Source organism: Oxyura jamaicensis, chromosome 3, assembly GCF_011077185.1.
Source record: "Oxyura jamaicensis isolate SHBP4307 breed ruddy duck chromosome 3, BPBGC_Ojam_1.0, whole genome shotgun sequence".
Taxonomy (NCBI): domain Eukaryota; kingdom Metazoa; phylum Chordata; class Aves; order Anseriformes; family Anatidae; genus Oxyura; species Oxyura jamaicensis.
In genome coordinates this window covers 1,986,915-2,007,520 of record NC_048895.1, presented here as the reverse complement: position 1 = coordinate 2,007,520, position 20,606 = coordinate 1,986,915, and the positions used below count along the sequence as shown (strand labels likewise).

The window sequence follows — 20,606 nt, the reverse complement described above, 5'->3', positions numbered from 1 at the left end:
GATTTGCTGTTGGTGTAAGGGAAACTCTCCGAACATGGAGACTGGCATTGCAGAATGTTTTTTCCAGAGCAAGGGAATAAGAGGCAGGGCGGTTGGCTGCAGGCTCCAGGCTTGTAATGAGAGGCCAAGGTGCTGCCTGGAGTTTCTCCAGCGGTGAGAGAGCTTTGTCCTCTGCTGGGTGGGCTTTTGTAGCACCTTTAGCTGCCACCTGTGGGGGTGAGGGAAAGCTAGAAAGGTCTGCGTCCCAGACCTTTGCAGGAAGTTGTGGGGGAACATACTGCCAGAATTCTCCGGAAGAAGATAAAACACGTACAGAAAGCATTCAGCCCTGACCTGGCATTTATGTCATTATAGATGTTGACAACTAATACATGCCAGCAGATGGCACCCACGAATGTTGAGAGCAGAGAGCAGGGTCAGTGGGACCTGCAATCTTTGCCTTTTGTGTATCGCCTCGATACACAAGAAGCTCGACATAGTAAGCCTTCCTAAATGAATTTGTAAAACAGCAAGTAATGCATCAAATTGACAACACCCGTTGCTTTGTGTGAGAACTGAAACTGTCTGGAGGTTGGTTGTGGGAAGAAGTGTCTGCAGTACTGGTGACAGAGGAAGAGCAGCACTGCAGGATTCCAGAGAGGAATGGCCATGGCAGGAGGGAAAAATCCCTCGTTCCAGACGCAGCTTCACTTTAAACACAGTGACTTGTCTGAAATAAATGGATACAGTAAATAAAACCCTTATAAAGCCTTGCAGAAGGCTAGTTAATTACAAATAAATAATTGCTTGGGTGGGTGTAATTGGGATGGTATGTCAGGAATGAGATTTCTTGCTTAGTCATGCTTTGCAACATATGTTCAAACATTTTCTTTTTCCTCTCATAAATATTGGAGAGAATAAGATGGGATGCTTAGAATTGAGAGCTTGCTTCTCTTGCTCTCAGCACTCAGGTGAAACAGAGAGGGATTAAAATGGATTAAATAAGCATTCCTGAGGGAGTAGAGAACTCCGGGAATAGTGCTGTGGCCTACTAAGTGTGAAGAATGAAAAAAGAAAAAAAAAAAAGAATAAAATAAAATAAAGTAAAAGAAAAGAAAAGAAAAGAAAAGAAATAAAAGAAAAGAAAAGAAAAACAAGAACAAAAACAAACAAACAAACAAAAAACAACAAAAAGAAATCTGCCAGGGTTTTTTTCAGATTTGGAAAAGCACATGTGTCTTCACAATTCTATTCAGATGTCCTTTCCTGATGTATCCCAGGTGCCTTAAAATGTCAATAGGACTGGAAATAAAACGGTGACCCATAAAATGATACTCAAACTCTTGTGTAATTCCAACTTGTTGAGATACACCATTTGAATTTTAGGCAATTTATTCTCTAGGGCAATGTTCTCTGCCTGATTGCTTGAGAACATTATAGTTGAATTCAAGGGGAATACCATAAAGAGGTGAGGCCATGACATGTATATGCTTTATGTTCAGTTATTATTGTATGCTTTCTAAATGTTGGGCAAGGAGACTAGTCAGCACATCTAATTATTACATGTTAATTAGTACCCTAAGAACAGCAACAGATCACAAATATTCCTGAGAAATCAATTTATCTTTGGGAAGTAGGGCTGTTGTAGTACTGCCTCCCGAGAAACTGATAGACTGGCAGCAGGCACTGTTCAGCACTTAAGTTTCTGTGGGGAATGATAAGACCACTAGTAACAAAGGGCAAAATGACAGTGTCTCAGTGGTAGCAGCTGAATCTATTCTGTCTATCTCCTGCCAAAAAGCCTATTAAACCTTTCAGCATTATGCTGTCTGTGACACTAGGAGCTGGTCCCATTTATACTAATAGCTTTACTGTAATGGAGTAGCATACATACCCTTTGTTAGTCCTACAGATAAATTTCCAGACAGTATATGGAACATAAATCGCTAAAAAGATGTCCTTACTGTATTATATATAATATGTAATATATTAACTATTTATATATGCTTAATATGTAGCATAAATCTGTATCACTGTTCATAGAATCATAGAACCATAGAATGACCTGGCTTGAAAAGGACCTTACAGATCATCTAGTTTCAACCCTGCTGCTCTGGGCAGGGTTGCCAACCACTACAGCAGGCTGCCCAGAGCCGCATCCAGCCTGGCCTTGAATATCTCCAGGGATGGAGCATCCACAACCCCATCCCTGGAAGCTATTTTGTTAAATTCTGCATTGAATTGGAAGTGTAGCATTGGTGTATATCATTGACATTTATTTCATAGCTGCTGTCAAACTAACTGACTCTTTACTAGCCTTTTTGTCTATTTTATCCTGTTTGTGCTCTTTTGATCTGTGCTACATTTTAATGCAATGATGTGTTATCCTTTCAGAAGGTTTGCTTCCCTACTCAGCATTCAGGAGTGCAACATGCTACGTGCTTATGCACCATGAATTGTTTCACATAAAATGCTGTGGTTTGTTTGTTTGTTTTCCACAGATGCTAGTCAAGAAGCCAAATTTAGTGACCCAAAGTAAAAGTATTGTTAGAGGCATAAGATTTACTGTATTGCTTAGAAATGGATCTCAAAGACCTACCCTACTCAGTTGGGACTCTGAGTTTCTACGAAACTGCAGAATGCAAAATAGGTAGTAATCTGCATGAAAAGCTTAGACAGTGAACTCTCATTCATGGTAAAACACCACACTGTACTCATTCAAAAAAGCAACCAAGAAAAAAAAAAAAAAAAAAGGTAGATGTGTAGTCTGAGAACATGTAGTAGGAATTAAAGAAAAACTTGAAACAGCAAAACATCTCAGCAACTAATGCAGTGTTGCAACTCACGGTACATACTTAGAAGAAACTCCTGCTTTGAGTAGCAGATGCTTTTATTCTATCTAGAAGAGGCATTCTGCTGAATAGTATTTTGTAATATTATTCCATAAACAGTGACAACAACCCTGGCCTCTGGTAAAACAGACCTATGTTCTAGATTAACAGAACAATGAAATAAAAAAATAAAAAAATATATTAAAAATATATTTTAAAAAAAAAAAACAGAAACAAAGTATGCATGAGTAAACAGAGAGGGAAATTTCCCCCAATTTGCCTATGTAATTTTAGTCTATCCTCCTGCGTACATGGTTATTATACAGCTTTTCATCATGTAATCACATACTGTGGGAAATAGCTGAGCAAAAACACATCATGATTTCTACAGTGCTTTGTCCATGCTTGTGATGCCATGCTGTGCAAGCGTTTACATTCCCACCCATTTATTTCATGCATTTCCCTTCTCTTTAGCTTCCTTTCAAATTAATTAATTAATTAAACAGCTTATTTCCTGCAAAGATCTATGGGCTACTGTGTTTACTTCCAACTTTATTATTGTCTGGGGCACTAATTGCTGCAGGTCTGTGTTTGAAATACTATGAAAGAGTTGAAGCTATGTTTCTTTTTCATAGTTTGGCTTCTCATACACAGTTGGTGTTCTTATGCAGTATTTGCAGAGACACTGCTGCTCTTATGTCTTTGATATCTTTCTGCTTAAATGACGTTGTCCTTTGTCAGGCTTTCCAGTCACCAGACACTAAAGAGGCAGCTTGAGCAGACTTTGTCCCCAAAACTACAGTTAGGGTAAGCATACAGTAAATTTCTGGTCCCCATGTGCTATTATGCAGAACAATGTTTCCCATTCTCACTGGGGTGCAGTGTTTGTGCATGTGACCCCTTCCTATTGCTAAGATGGATGCATTTTTGCTGGGCTTTGTACCCAGCTACTTAGTTTAATATTACTTTCAGGCTTTGATTTTGTGTAGAATGAACAGATCTTGAGACTTCTAGGAAAAAGAATACAACAGAAGAGAGAAAATCAGTGTTAGTTAAACTAGCATACTTTTTAAGAAAAGAAGATATGCAAATTCCTCTGGATTTCTTTCTGTCAGACTGCAGATACGGCTAGCAGCACATTTACAGCCTGCTGCTGCTGGCTGCTTCTTCACTCAGCCTTTTGCTCCATGATGAGCACTGCAATGCCATCTTAAAATACGTGTATTAATGTTATAGTCTGTGTATCGTGTGTGTTGATTTGGGTTCATTATGAATTTTCTTGTCACAATTAAGGCTTCCTTCTTAGTTTTAGTGAGAAGAAATTTCACAGCTCCTACCTGAAGGCTTGCAGAAAGCATTCTTGCTGAAGCTCTAACATTTCCTGTTAGGTAACTGAGGTTAACCTAACACATTACTTGAGGGGCATACAAGAGAACAGACTTCATCTGATATTCCAAAATAAATGCTGACACAGTTTTTCAGTTAAAAAAAGTTTGCCAGAATATTTTAGAAACCAACAATTATATGCTAATATTTCTAGACTAACAGGAATCAGAATTAGAATTAATGAGTTCTCTGCAGGTACATCTGTCACATATTTAATGTTAGTAGGCACATTAATGCTCCCAGCACTCTGCTAACATTATGCAACCCTTGCAATAGCTGTCTGCAGTAAATACCAGTCTTGATTTGATGCTGGAGAAAATGAAATCTCATTTACAGATGTGACACCCTGAGGTGCTAAGTGTGTTTTCCCTCTGAAGTCAGTGGATGTGAACGTTACTTGGACTATCTTTATAAAGCTGTGACCCAGGGGAGTTAGTGATATTACTTGTGACTGAAAATGCCATTGTTTAAAATATATTTACAATTTAGAACCTCTGGCTGCCATAGCTTTGTAGTGCATCAGTTTGGGTGCACCAGTTTGCAGTCAGTGGAGCCTTGAATTCAGAGAAGCAGCAATTTGTAAACATATCTCTTGAACTGCTCATGTCTCCTGGCATAAACACAAAGATAAATGATGAGTAAATATATTTGCTTAGAGAATGAAGTTTTAACCTGGGACTATGCTGTCAAATTTTGTGTGGATGCTAATTAAATGACCTGATTTTTCTCTGTCGCCATTCTCCCCTGTGTAAAATTAGAATAATAATTGCACCTATCTTAGAAGAAGGTGGAAGAATAAATTTTCCCTAGCACTGAGACAGCATTGCTCTAACAGAAGTATTTCTTAATCCTTCTTATGACAGAATAAGAACACCTAGCTAAGGTGCCAAACACCACTGTGCTTGACATTGTACATAGGCTAAAAAATGCATTGCCTTCTTTTGGCAAACTGTTTGGTCAAAATAAACAGGTAGATATTGGACTCTTCTCTTTCAATCTCTCCATAATTCACTATATCGCCACAAACTAATTGTCTGTGATTCATTTAACTTGCAGTTTATAAAAGAGAGTACCTATAAATGGGAATTGGTTTGAAATTCTGCTGCTTTTTACTCATTTGGATTATACTCATTTTCATTCACAAGTAATATAACCAACTACTACTAGTCTTTAATGTAAAAGTTGGATATGAGGAAAAGAGACATGGCAGTTTCATTAATTGCTGCTGCAGTTATACCTTTGAGCAAGGTTGGTGTTGGCAGGTGTTGAATTCACTCACCCAGACTAGAAGACCCACTCTCAATTGATGTGACTGCGGTCTTTGGAGTTGTTCATACTTCTTTTTGAATTACCACATTTCAGGCTAGGATAGTACTAGGCGTGTGCAGAGCAGATATCTTCAGGCAGACCGGTGGACCTAAAAGAGAAGTTCCAGTTTGGCTCAACTTTCCTCATCTAGTAGCTGTTTTAAGTTTGAAGGTCTGTGTGAATCCCATTGTAGGCTTAATTTATAAAGTTCAGTTCTAGTTCTATAGGCTAGAAATAAGGAGGATTTTCTTTCAGTCTTGATGTCCAGCATATCTTCTGGATAGTTGTGTCTGTGTATTTGACATCACTGGTGGCAGACTTGACAGAATAGAAAACCTTTCATTTTGCTCATTAATGGAAATTCCACTTACACCAATGTGATAGAAAGAAAGAAAAGAAAGAAAGAAAGAAAGAAAGAAAGAAAGAAAGAAAGAAAGAAAGAAAGAAAGAAAGAAAGAAAGAAAGAAAGAAAGAAAGAAAGAAAAAGAAAAAGAAAGTCATGAATATAGAAAGACTATGGCTCATGCTTTTGTTCCTGAATTTTGTGTAGTAAGAATAATTTCCCTCATCCAGGGAAATAGGGAACTGGAGTACACGAAGATATTTTGGTTTCCAGAAATATCTCATGCTGCACCTGAGTTATTAGGCCTTCCTGTTGCCGTGTTGGATAACCAGCACATACAGCAAGCTCTTAGTCACATGAAATGATATTCTCTCTTTCCCTTCCTTTTCAGTGCATCAGTATGTCTGTCATCTCATGTCTTTGCTTTAAAATAGATATCTTCTTGCAGACTAATGTCCATCCTGAAGGACATCTTGCTTGCAGATAGATCATGTTGGCCAGTGTCTAGGAGCTCTTCAGACATGTATTAGTGACAAAAATTATCCGTCAGAACTCATTTGTTCCTTCACAAGGGCTTTTGAAGAATAACTAAGTTTCTTTTCACTTTTAAGGATGCAGAATTAAGAACTGCTGATGTCTGGCCACAGTGAGTCTACAGAAACTGGTGTACTTCTGCTGCTGTGCTTTCACTAATTTTTGAGCCACAGTATCTGAAAAGACTGTTTTAAAAGCAAAAGTAAATCAAGGGGTAATGTAAGCCAGATGGCATGGTCCTGATAACTCTAGACTTATGACTGATCTTTGGCAAGTCGCTGTTTTTCTCCCTCAGGACATGCCTCCACTGGAGATTACAGTGTAACTTAGAGGTATCCAACCTGTCCTTAAACTAGATTGTCAAGAAACAGGGAAAATTAGTCCATGGCAGACTCCCTTCAGAACTGCTGTAGCTGGAGTGCTGCCCAGTCTGAGCCAAACAAGCTGGGCTCATTTAAAACTGGTTTTGGTCTCTATACATTGTATTTTAGGCTTTGGTAAGGATCTAGTTCTGGTTTTCCCTGTTTAGTGAAAATGTTACAAGTGCTGTAGGAAAAGCTTTATCAGTTGTGAATAACAAATGCTAGGAGGAGCCAGTAGTTATTGTAGTCTTTAAATATCTAAGGGCTGCACCAGAATCAGCAGCTAGGCAAGAAAGCATACTAAGAGGATTGTGTCTTGTATCCATTCTCCTTCTACACTGATGTTGAAATTGTACTGAAAGATGTTGAAATTGCTCCAAAGATGTTGAAATTGCACCAAAATAGCAGTAACTCTGCTTTGGTACTAATGGACTACTGAACTAAGCTCCTGGGAATGATGAATGAGGGAAATAAAGTATTTTTAATTCTCCTGATCTAATCTATGGGGTTTAATTAGGTATCCAGTTTTAAATCCGGTTGTGTTTGCATATGGCTTTAGCATTTCCTCTTAATTCAAAGAGTAAACATGGCCATGTTCTCCTCTCACAGATTTCTCTGTAAATGTTCTTTAAGTTTGAAATGCCTGTCAGAAACACTCATTGCTTTTTCGTGTGACCTTTTTTATTTTCCTTCTGAAAACTTGCTTCTAAATAATCTACAAAATGTGGGTAAGCTTACCTTAAAAAATAATTAAACTTGAAATAAATCTCATAACTTTTGAAGTTGAGAATAGTTTACATCTAGAAAGAAATATGGGATTATTGAGATGTGGTTTTGGTGGCCTTGGATCACTGTGTACCTGCCACACTCTGCAAGGTGGTGAGCAGATCCTCCAGACAAAATATACATGGCCCTATTTCTTTTGCTTAGGGCTTGTGTTTTTTAAGATTAAAACTTTGATTCCTGTTGTTCTGTATCCCCAGCACTTGATTGAAAGGAGTTAATTACTTCCAAACAGAAAAGATATTTTGGAAGAACAACTTTTTGGACCTGGTCATCTTTATATAGCTACTCCGGTTTTATGTTTCAGATGACCTCCAGATATAACCTTTTTTTTTTTTTTTTTTTTTTTTTTTTTTTTTTTTTTTTAATATTTTTTTACCTTCCAGATATCTACCTTTTTATTTTGCTGATACTTGATTCTGGATCCTAGGGGAACCATATGCATATCTGTGTTGCCAGCTATGTTGTACCTATCCAGGTACACATTGCATAAGTTAATAGTGTATCATATGTTCAAATTCAGCTTTCTTCTGCAAATTCATGCATCTCCTACTGTCAATCGAGTATTTAGACTGTATATTTTTTAAGAGGGCAATACATAAATATCCTTATTGATCAGCCATGATGTGAAGAAATGTTATTTCAGACTTAGACTAGAGTTAAGCATAAGTCAAATCAAGGACTAGGCTGGCAAGTATTCAGGCTCAGGCACCACAATGCTGAAATCTGCATTTATTCTAATCTATTCAGCTACGATTTCTGCAGTGCAGCCAGTATCTAAGTTGACCTTAAATCCAAAGAATCATTGATGGCTGGTCTGTTTCCAAAGGCGTAATCCTCTTTTATCTTGGGTTTCTTTTGTTCTTCCTTATGCCTTTACAGACTTAAATGATATTTCTGTTGCTGTTTTTTGTTTGTTTGTTTGTTTTGTTTTGTTTTTCCTGAAACAGTCTGTCACATCACTTATGGATTATCAGTATTTTTGTGCTTTCTTTTTGGACTATTAATTTTACTTGATCCCACTTCTTCATGCAATGAGAAGGGTCTTTAGGAGAATCAGCTATCCGTTACTGTGCAGGCAAGACATTTTTTCCCATTCTGCTTATTTTCTTTATGATGTCCTTGTGTCAACCCTTGTGTTCTGTGTGCACTCTGAAGGAAGCTGCTACCTTCTCCAGGCTGACTGTGTGCTGAGGAAAAGGTTGCTGTGAGCAGGACAGGGGAGTTCTTGCCCTCAGTTTGTGTCTGGCCTTCTAACATCTGGGTTCGGCAGTTACAGATGGAAGTCCTTCTGAGTCCCTGGAGCTCGCTTTCTGCAGGTGGGCAGTGCCTGCAGTCTGATTACATACAGAGTTGTAGAAGGCATTGGGATCTCCAAATGTTTAGTAGCTTCAAGTTCTAGAAAATCTAACAAGTGGAATTTTTCTGAGGATTGTAAGAACATTTTCTTTCAGGGATAGCAAGGTGCACACCTTACCACTTACATGCTCTTCGGGATTAACAACAAAACCAACAGCAACAATCACAAACAAAAAAAGCCCACCCACCTGTCCCCTCAAAAACAAAAACAAACAAACAAACAAACAAACAAAAAAAACCTCTGAAGAGTTATTTTTGTAATATAGTCATAACAATGTATTTTTCTCTCCAACTTATTTCTTGGAAACAGCTGAATCATTTCTTGCTGAAATGTTCTCCAAAATGTTCAGCCAATAACATGGAAAATTTTGACTGAAAGGTTTATTTAGCAGCTGCAGTCAAGTTTTTTTAATGGGGAGTGACAGGCTGGTGTGGCAATGTTGGATTCTGTGAGCCCAGACTATAATGCATATGTATATAAACACAACCTTACTCATTCAATCATCCAAGTGAATAGAACATGAAAGACTTTTATTCTGTGAAAGGAACATGAAGTATTTTAAAACAATTTTATCATTTTTTCACTGTAATAGTAATTGAGTGTAATTGTAATTGTGTATGAGTAAACAAGACCAGCATGTTTGTAGTGCATGTATTATGGAAATCTGACCTTTCCTGTAAATCTGAGCAAGATAACAGGTCTTTGATTGTATCTGGAGTGCAGAGCTTGTATCTGCTTAGCACCATTGCTGGAAGCATTTCTGTTTGTAGCGGCAACTGTTTTGCCGTAAGCTGAGATTCATATCAATACTCAGTAAGTTTCCATCTAATGGAGTCTGTGCAAATCGAATTACACTAATACCACCTATGGTTCAGGGCTATCTTATTTGCATTAACAAATGGTCTTACAAACAGTGTGCATATTGCACACTCACCAATTAGGCTTTCTTTTCAATCCTCTTGGTTGTTCATTAAAAAAGGAAAGGTTTTTTTTTTTTTAGGGGCTGTTGCAAAGAAAAGCCACTAATGAAGGAATGATGAATGGTCTGATTGTGTTACTGTTTGTATAGTTTCACCTTCATTTGCATCAGTACCAGGCACAGATCCCAAGACTCATTTTTCACTTCTCAGTACTCTTCTTCTTTGGACCCTGTCTGCACCAGAACCAACCAAACAAGAACATTTATCTTTGCCTCCTAGAACAGAGAATAGAAATACTTCCCCTCTTACATTACTGGGGCCTGCATGCATCAGAATGTGTACCTCTTCCCCAGCACATCTCCTGTCTTCAGTTGCAGGTTGATTTGGAGATCTGACACCTGTAGGAGGTTACACACAGTGTACAGGGAGCCATTGCTACTCTTTGTCAGGAATGCTTAATGCATCATCTCCAAGTGTGTGTCCATTTCCTGCTCCAAGTAATGGATCTCTTATTTAGTATGTTTTTCCAGCAGTTTCCACAGTGTTTGGCACCATAAAAATAACTTCTTCCCCCTTCCCCCAGAAGAGAGAAAGCACACAAGCAGTGTCAAATTACTTACATAGCCAACCCATAAATGATTCAAATCAAAAGTCTGTGAGTCTGTTCTGCAGAGCAAACAGTGGAGCAATCCCTTTCTCCCTGCAGCAGCAAATGAGTTACACGCAACCCACGGTTGACAAGTGACCCTTCAGTTATGGAATTCTCTTTGGGTGTTCCTATTTTTCCTGTCATTTTGAAAATATATCAACTGCTGAAAAATAATGATTTTCTTTTTAAAAAGAAAATAAAGGAATGAGGCCCTTTGTTTTCTATATCTGGTCAGGGAACAAGCTTCATTTGATTGAATGCCAGAAAGAGGATAATACAATCTCCCATTAGGCTTGTTTGCATCTTTTTCCAGGATGACAGTTTAAGTCTGCTGGCTACAGATGGCCTTTGACAACCGACAACACTTGCTGTTATGCCAGTGTATGACTTCATCTGTGTGACACTGCATGTGACTGCAGCTTTCTTCCCCTTTTGCCTGCAGAAACTGGTCTCCATTTCAGTATCACCAGAATAAGAGCTTTCCCCTGCACAGAAGAACCAGAAGCCTAAAACTGCAATGCTGCCTATGTTAGAAGATACAGGGAGCTGGACAAACTTTAATGTTGGAATATGGCTGTTTTGTATTTTATTTTTATATTTAACCAGCCACTCTGAAGTTAAGTTGGCCAAAGCACATTTACAGCTTCCATACTTTTTTGAACAGTTTCCAATTCTGTTAAGGTCTGTGTGTCCTTTTAAGAGTTTCTGTAATAACTAGCCCTCATGCATGAGAGTGCTTCTCAAGTAAAGAAACACCAGGCTTTAGAGAGCTGTCTTGTTCTGAGGCAGAGCCTCTGGGTCTGTGCTGGCACTTGCAGCAGTTTTTGTTTCCTGAGTCTTTGCAACCCCTGGGAATGCTACAAGGTGGATGGATGAATGCAGTCATGCATTATCTAGCAGTGTCTGGAGTAAGTGGAACTCATTCACATCCTGCCTCTTGCTTCAGAAGCTGGAACAAAGTAAGATTTATCTTTTAGACTTCTCTTTTTAGCACCTTTGAAAAGGGCTCACAATTTTTTCTATGGTTAGTAGGTGTTTTTACTATTAGTAGGTGTTTTTACTAATTTTGGTCAAAAACATGTCTGAAAGGCTTATTCCAAGACCACTAACTTACTATCATCAAAAGAAATAAAAGAGAAGAGAAGAAAAAAGAAAAGAAAAGAAAGGAAAAGAAAAGAAAAGAAAAGAAAAGAAAAGAAAAAAGAAAAGAAAAGAAAAGAAAAGAAAAGAAAAGAAAAGAAAAGAAGGAAGGAAGGAAGGAAGGAAGGAAGGAAGGAAGGAAGGAAGGAAAGACAACAACAAATGATAAAATACACACCAAACTTATATATTTTCCTTAGTATTTTTTCTGATTTTTGTTCCAGGCAGAGAGAGCTGAGATACCCATATAGCAGTGTAGCTTATGGGCAATACATATGCATGCTGCCAGAGTAGTCCATCATAGGCCTGGACTGGGCATGACGTTTAGAAAATATTGTGCCTCACAACAGATGGTGATAGACAAAAAATTAAACACCATACAGGAACGAAACTCCTGTAATAACAGAACACGGCAGTGATGTTATCTGGCAGTACCTGCACTGCAGCTTGCTGTAGCAGACATGGAAATGTTTTGAATGTCGGACACATGGCCTCTGAGTCCTGGGACACGTAGTGCAGAAGTGTCTGTGAGCCTTCAGTCTTCTAGGAAGCTTTCTGTTGCCTCTGGGAAGAGGAGGTTGCACTAGTGTGGCAGAAATAAATGCTGGCCTGCAGGGGTAAATCTGTGTGACCAGCTGGAGCAAGTCTTGATCAGTACAAAGATTCTAGGAGTGGTATTTTTCAGTCTTTTTTATTTTTAATGGAACTACAGAGAGATTTTTCTGAACTATATTGTGCAAGCATTTCAAAGTCTTCAGGTTAGTCATTCTGTTTTATTGAAATGATGCCTTTTTGGATATCCAGGGAACAAGAAGAATATGTATATATATATATAATAATCTCAATTTTTTAAAGATCACATTTGAAACATGATGCTGTTTTCACCTTGGAGCTGAACTCCTATGAAAATGCCACTGTCGTTAAGTCTGTGGACCATGTTAAAGACCAGGAAAATGAATCTTATGAAATGAAACTTATCTGTTTTCTTTGATAATGTCCTTGAATCTATTTCACTGAAAACAAAACAAAACAAAACAAAACAAAAAAAAACAAAAAAAAACATGGACAGCCTGGGGGGTGTTAAAAATTAACATCCAACGAGTTGTATTTGGTATTACTAAGGAGAATCCTGCTTCGGCAAATCATAATTAAATTCCATAAAAAAATCCTAAGTTTATGAAAATAAAATTGAACCATCCTAGTTAAGTGATTTACCTCAATTAAATGGAAGTTTTGGAAACAAACTGTTCTGAGAACTTGATTTTTGCTCTATGCTGTAAGTAGCCTGAATTAGCCAAGAGAATAGGTCTGTGACTCTATTTACAAGATAACTCCTTCAAGTTTTACTATTAAATTTTTATATACCCCACATCCTGCTAAGAAAGGGTGAGACAAAGTCTTCAGATTTAAAACTTCAGCACTTACCCCATCTGGCTACATGGTAGTTTAAGAGATGACAAAATAGAGGAATGATGCTTACAGAGAGAATTTCCATCCCGGTTTCCTTAGTCATGCAGTGAATATGTTAGATCTACAGTCAGGGTGACATCCGCTGTGCTGGAAGTACTGAGTTATAGTTCCTGTACTGCCCTGAAATCCATCACCTCCTCTGTTACGCAGAGTGTTTGATCTCTTGAAGCTGACAGGCTTGCAGCCAACTAGATATCACCTCTCTTTCTGCTGTGATGCTCAAAACACCCTCTGCACAAACTTAGTTACCAATATGTTAGTGATACTTTTATGGAGTCTTCTAATACAACTCCTCTTCCAAAATACCTTGAATCTGAAAAATTGCTTGATTCTTGTGCCCTTGGTCCTTGTAACTGCGTATGAATGTGTCTGTGTGTTTGTTTTGGGTCTTAAGAAGAACTTGTAAATTTTCCCCTTGTTTAACCTAACCTTTTCTATCTAGCGACTGTGAGGCTGAGCCCTTGGAAAGGACAGAGAAGAATAGCAGCTGCTTGGCTGTGAGAAATCACTTTGGCTGGCAGTTTGTGAAAGAACACAGTCTGTTGACTGGTAGCGATATAAATATTCAGGACTGCATTGACGGTATGCAGGACATAAGCCTGCTGGGGATAGTGAAACAGACATGGCTTCTTTCCTTCTTTTGCACTGTTTCTGTAAAAGCACGTCCAGCAACAAGTTTCGTTCCTTCCCTGACATAAACCGTTAGGGGGCAAATCTGAGCAGCGAGGAGTTGGTGGTGCTGCTTTGCTCTTCATTTTAACTTCTGCAAAGCTAGAGCTGGTAAGTGAATGCAGTTTAGATAGCTTGCTGGACCCTGCCAAAAATGATGAGTCTTAAGGCTGCTTTTTTTCCTACTTCTACCAGGATAAAGATGGACTGCGTAAATGACAGAGCACTTTGGTGTTGGCTATATTGGACAATTTATTTGTAATTCACCTCATTGCCCATCAGTTTGGCGCTTGATGCAAAAGATAATTAATTTCAGTGACACTGAAAAAGCAGCTCTCAGTGACAGGGGCTTCATTTAAAGGCTAATTAATATGGTGACATCAGTACTGAGGAATGTTACTTGCAGACAAATGTGGCCAGAGACAAATTATTCTACTCCATGACATAAACATTTAATATATATATATAAAGATATATTAAAAAAAAAAAAAAGTTTAAATGTCTTTCTAGCATATGAATTCCCAGAAACTCAAAGTTGATATTTAAAGCCATTTTTTAACCTACTCTTGGTCCATATGAAATCAGTGTGATTATTCTGAAACACCCGTAATACTCATGTGGGATGAATATTAACTTTAGGCTAAGAAGATTCTACTTATCAATAGACATAAAAACACATCAGGTCTGAGATTTTCCCAATGTTACAGAATAGGATCTAGGTCTGTTTTATATATTATGTAGGTGCATGTTCAGAACTATTTCATCTATGTACTTATATTTATGACCTTTCTTTCCCCTTTTCTTTTGGGGCATATTTTATGTATGCAGCAGAAGCGGACCTGAGACAAGCTCTGAAAATTGTTGGGTAATCTGTAGGCAAAAAGCATAGCAAGGGAAATACATGAAAGGAAAAATACCAGATTGTGAAAGGAAACCAAGACTGACTTTTGCTTTGTTCTTAGTGACACATGCTGTTTCTGCTTCACATTCTTATGTTGCTGAGAAACCCTGTCATCTGCAAACAAAACCAGCTCATGCAGTATAGAGCTGAGTGTGCACGGAATGTAAAGAGGGAGATAGGTGTACTCAGCATGCAAGAAGTTGCCACATTATTTCCATGCACACAAAAAGGTACTTTTTGGCATCTGATTTACTACCCTAAGAGGCAACTTTTCTGCAGTTAATGTATTTTATCAGGAAGTTTTGTTGTTGTTGTTGTTTTTAAGACTCGACTCTGGTATTTCATAACTAGTAAATAAAAGCCAGGGTCAAGTTATGGAGTATGATCCAACAGAACAGTCAATATTTTATTAAAATTACAGCATGTGGAATTACTGTTATATAGACTATTAACCAGGAACACCTGATTCAGGGTTAATAAATAGCTCTCCATACTCTTGAAAAGACAAGGAGTTTTAGTACTACATTTAGTAAAGTACAGAATTTCTCTATTTAATGAATGCTTTACTGAGAATAGAATCTGGTCCTATAGTATCCTTAACATTTTGCTTTCTGTCCATATTTTTGTGCCCTGTCAGCTCTTTATTAACTCTCTGGATGAAAAAAAAAAAAAAAAAAAAAAAAAAAAAAAAAAAAAAAAAAAAAAAAGCTCAGTTGTGGATTCCTTTTTGAGCTGTTTGCCCTTTAATGGCCAAATCTGCCCTTGGATTTTTAGAGGTGTAGCCCTAGCTAGGAAATTCTATGACTGCAAGATTATATCTGAAATAAAAATTTGGTCCCAGTAGTGAAATAACAGTATTTACTCAGCCAAAAACTGCTTAGTCAGACAATCTGAGAGTAATGGACTGGCTATATTTGTACTGCTGCAGTGACACGTTGCAAGACAAACCAAGAGGGCACAGCTGGCTCAAGATCTTTGATCGAAGATATTCACAGTGATGAAGCATTATCAACAGTAAGGTGGTGGTAGGCAGGTGGTAGTGCACAGGCTGCTGCAAGGGGTCTCCTCACATTCAGATTCCCCATTGGAGACCTTTTCTCCATTAACACCAGTGACAGGACCCGCGGGAACGGGGTTAAGCTGAGGCAGGGGAAATTTAGGCTTGACATCAGGAGGGGGTTCTTCACAGAGAGGGTGGTTGCACACTGGAACAGGCTCCCCAGGGAAGTTGTCACTGCACCGAGCCTGTCTGAATTTAAGAAGAGATTGGACTGTGCACTTAGTCACATGGTCTGAACTTTTGGGTAGACCTGTGCGGTGTCAAGAGTTGGACTTGATGATCCTTAAGGGTCCCTTCCAACTCAGGATATTCTATGATTCTATGATTCTATGATTATATCTGCAGGGCTCTTCTGTCCTTATTAGGGGACTGGGTCTAATGGGCTCTGACTAATGACTAAACAGGAAAAAAAAATGAAGAATTAGCTCCTTTGTAATTTTTCTTTCTTTCTTTCATCCATCCTTGACAAGCTGTAAATGGATTTTCTGTAGCTGTTACATTTCATGGGGAAAATTAGCATGGTATCTTTTTAGATGATTAGTCTTTATCTATAGGGTTTGTGCTCTGTTCTTGCACTGTTACCATGTGAGACCAATAAGTAACAAGAAGATCGCTCAGTTAACAAGTGAGAATTCCTGCTGTGGTGTCTATGGGAAAAAATTGCCCCAGTGCTGTTCATCCCCAAGGCTGTAACAAGACATGGAGGTCTTCACTTGTTGTCACTACCAGGCTCTGGACACAGTTTCTGCAGACGTCATGACTGCCTGGCTCCTCTCTAAGCAGCTGCATCTGGGCACACTCAAACATGCTGTGTAGAATTCAGAGAAGAGACTGCAAAACCTCATATTTTCTACATTGTTTTAGGCCAGCCTCTGCATTTTTGGAAGGCTTCAGATTTCCAGATATTCTTAATCTAGAATATGAAAAATGTGCATCTTTTTTGTTGATAAGGTTGAAATGCAATTTTTTAGTTCATCCTTCATGCTTGTCATGTAATTCCAACTTCAAGGAAAAACTTAAGGAGTAAGTTCCCTGATGCCCCATGTTTGCAGAGAGCTTGGCACAGCGATGTCACCATGTTTGCAGGAAGCGTGTTGGGTCAATATTTCAGTTCTGGAGTGTTGAAGAAGAATGAGAAAGGTTCATGAACTGAGAATACTGCTGTCTGTCTACATAGGAAAAGAAAAAACAAACAGTACCTTATAATTTGAGAAAAACTGACCATATTAACAGCATAGCTTATTTCAGTAAGGCAATAAGACTTGATTTAAGGCAGGAAAGGAAATTCCTTTCATTGCAAGCAAGCTTTATAAATCTGAAGAAGCTGAGAAGATTAGGGCTTTTTTTTTTTTTTTTTCAAAATAAGTGGAATCCCCGAACATATGCAGCTGTCAACTTCTCCCATGAGCGCAGCATGGTTAGGCCGCTACACTGTGGTGAAAGAGATTATTTAATTGAGTATTCTTACTGGGGTGTTTATGGGGAAAAAATTGCCCCAGTGTTGGTTTTATAAAAGTGCTTTGGCAGCTGAAAACATGTGGGATGGGAAAGAGAAACCTACCTTTACTGGGGTGTAAATTCAATCTGCAGTTTTTTGGCTTAGAACATCTGAAATATTTGAGAGAACTTTGCATGGCATGTTTCTTGGAGCTGAGTGGTATCCTGATGTGTGGGAAAACTTTTTAACGGAAAACATTACATTTGTTAATAGGCTGTAATAAGCTTTTTGCCAGTTTGAATCTCAGTCCAAAGAAATGTGATCTGTTCTTCAAATAGGCAATTAACTGAGCACACTGCAAATGAGAGAGAATGTCCCCTGATCAAATCTCAAAGTGGCACAACACTTGGGCTGTCACAAAAAAAAAGGAGCTCTTACAGAAAAGCCTATCTGTGGTTTGCCCGTGTTGCAGAGGCATTACATAGGCTAGTTGGGAAAGGAAAGTCATTTCAGTAGTCTGCAGAGCATGACTTAGTGTTTTCAGAGCTGAAAAAAAGCTTCTTATAACTGCTTCTTCCTTGGCTTCTATTTCCCCTTATGTGGGATTCTGGTGCCTATATGTCCTTATTTTAAATGACTCAGATGCTAATGCTTAGGGTTTGAAGACTTAATTGGTCTGAGAGCATAAATGTTGGCAGACTATGTAGAATGAGTGTCATGTAAAAGTTTATGTAATATGGAGTTGTCTTACCTAATCATGAAGGTACAAGAATTTATAGATTTCACAATGTCTTAAGTTACCAGTCAAATAAAAACGAAATCTGTAACTACCTGTTGTCTGGAAATGGCCTCTCAGAGCGCTTGGTTTCAGAAGGTATGCCACACCTGATGGTAAGCATCAGACATCTGTGAGCTGTCATTCTTCCCTACCTTCCTTCCTTCCTCCATAGAGGTGTGCCTGTACGGGCACACAGGGCAGTTTGAGTCTTCATTATCATCTCTCTTGGCACTGAATAAGAAGTCTTAAAAAAAGCGGTACATTGATTTGGTTTACCTTGGTAATGTATGGAGATTAACTTTGTAATTGCAAAGGAAAACAAATGGTAGATAGAATATGAATACTGCTGTTGACTACTCTAAACGTACGCCAGAAAGAACAATAAAATGTGTTGTAGTTTAGAATCATGCCTCGTGCATGTCTGTAAGTTGTCCAAGTCAAGCTATGAAGATGTAATGTCTCCTGAACTCATCAGAAAGATTCCTCAAGGAGTTAGATTGTCTGGAATTTAAAGCTAGGGGAATAGATTTGCTGTCATGCCAAAGCTGCGTATCCTTACTATCCAGCAATGAATTTTATCACTATTTCATTCCCAAATATTTTAAATAGGATTTTTTTGTTTGTTCGTTTAAAAAAACTGAAAAGATGAGAAGGTGTTTGAAGGAAACAAGCATAGAAACAGGGAAGTAGCTCTAGAGGAAATGAGGAAAATGGTGAGGCCCTAAGGGAAAGAAGGCAGTGGGTGTTGAAATGACATCAGAAGCTCTATTTAAAAATGCTTCCTTTTGAAGATTTGGATGCATGATTCTAAATAAATAAATAAATAAAAATAATTTGATTCCTGCCTAAAGAGAAGAAATGAAAAGAAGGCAGAAGTATTTTTAAAGTCACAGAGAGAGAGAGGCTATTGTTCCTTCCCCAAAGGAACTCATTTGGATAGTTTGTTTTATTCTGGGAAGTTGACGAGCAAACTTTGAAGACAGAGGTGGTACAGCAAAGAAAGTTTAAGCTAGCAAAGAAGGCAACTTCCTCAGAAGATGTAATGGCTGAGAAGTGACAGCAGCAGAAATTATTACCCGTGAGAATCGGAGTTACTCAGCATTATTGTGTGACTGTGCTAAATCCGCTGCCTGACACCACTTTCAGAGATTTGCTGGCGAAGGCTCAAGCTGGAGAAGGCTCTGCTCTGACTGTCAGACGGAAGAATGGTTTGGGATGTAATTTATACTGTAGCTGACTGCAAGATGACAGCACGTTCCAGTCTGGGGGTATTTCTTCATAAAGCTGATGTGTGATGGCCAGCCAATAATAACAAACAAATGAAGAGGTTCTAAGCTCACTCTTTTGAACTCTGTTCTGTTTGCATTTATAATTAATAGTTCTACCTCATCACAATTAACCAGCATATTACATGTCCAGTATATAAATGTAGAAAAATCGCAAAGAGTTATGTTCAGTTGGCCTAAATTACATAGGTTAATTAATATAATTGAGGTTTGGTGGTTTATTCTTACCTGTAGCACAACTGTAATTTTCCTTCAATTAAGAGAAAATTAGAAACATTTTCCTCTATTATTTCATAATGTAATTGGTAGTATGCCGGTAAACAGCTGAAATAGACTCGATCATTCATGTCTATTTGAACTCCATCTGTAATAAGCAATAACAGGTTTTCTGAATCAGTTATGGAAAGTGGCTGTGATGGCTTTTGTTCAGCCATGAAATGAGACTTTCAAACAACATAGATCACCCAGCAGCTTGGTAACATGAAATAATGAAGGGGTAAAATGCTCTCAACACCATATGAATTGGTTGTAATGGAAGTAAATCTCCCTGGTTGAAATTTGCGTGGAATTTGCATATTCTTTAGATAGGTTTCATTTTCTTCTATTGATAGTTATTCTGATATTTATCGGATTGTATGGGCAAAGAGTGTTGGTCAAAAACTCTGAAAGAAATTTATACTCATCAGAATCCTTATTAACGTAGCCTTGATGCTGTTTAATAAGGTGGTCCAGTTTGAACTTGAAAAACACTTTTCCAGTGCAGATGCAATTTGGCGAGATTAAAACAGCAGCTTGGATGAGTGAAAGTGACCAAGCATTTGTCCCCTCTGACCTGTCATAACCCAGCATTGGTGTTCAGCCTAATGCCACAAGGCTTGTAAAAAGTAACGCAAAGCAAAGCAAGCAACTAACCAACCAAAAAAAACCTGGCAGTTTACATTAACTGAAGGACTGGCTCACTGCTTTTTCCCTTCCTGTGTGAAATTTGTGTGTACACCCAATGCTAATGCTCATTAATGAGAGCTCTGTGAATTCCACCTCAGGGAGAGCTCCAAAGAAAGGAGACTTCTCAGTGAGTGCCTTTGGAGAAGGAGGCTATCCAGCGACTTACCGCCTAGGGAGACAGTTTTGTCTATTGTCCAGTAGCTAGCAACAGGTTTTCCTCTTTTTCAATGAATATAAACAATATGTGGTTCTGACAGGTAGATGAGGCACAAATTGCTTTCTATATTTAGCTTCAGGCATAATTTTTGTTTGGGGCAGATTCAGGTACATAGCCTACACACAGACCACACAAAGGAGAAAACATACAGTGCCCAGGCAGCAACATGAAAGCTCCTGAAAGAAAAAGAAAAAGAAAAAAAAAAAAAAAAAGAGGCTTTTTTCAAAGAGGCTTTCATTTTATCTTA

At 38.3% G+C, this 20,606-nt stretch overlaps 1 long non-coding RNA gene across 1 annotated transcript; it reads left to right on the top strand.

Moving 5' to 3' along the window:
- Positions 1 to 444: 444 nt before the first annotated feature.
- LOC118164081 lies at positions 445 to 20,324 on the top strand. Its single transcript, XR_004749330.1, has 3 exons — positions 445 to 727; positions 3,552 to 3,628; positions 20,241 to 20,324. It is a non-coding gene; the product is annotated as an uncharacterized LOC118164081 (long non-coding RNA).
- The last annotated feature ends 282 nt before the right edge of the window (positions 20,325 to 20,606 follow it).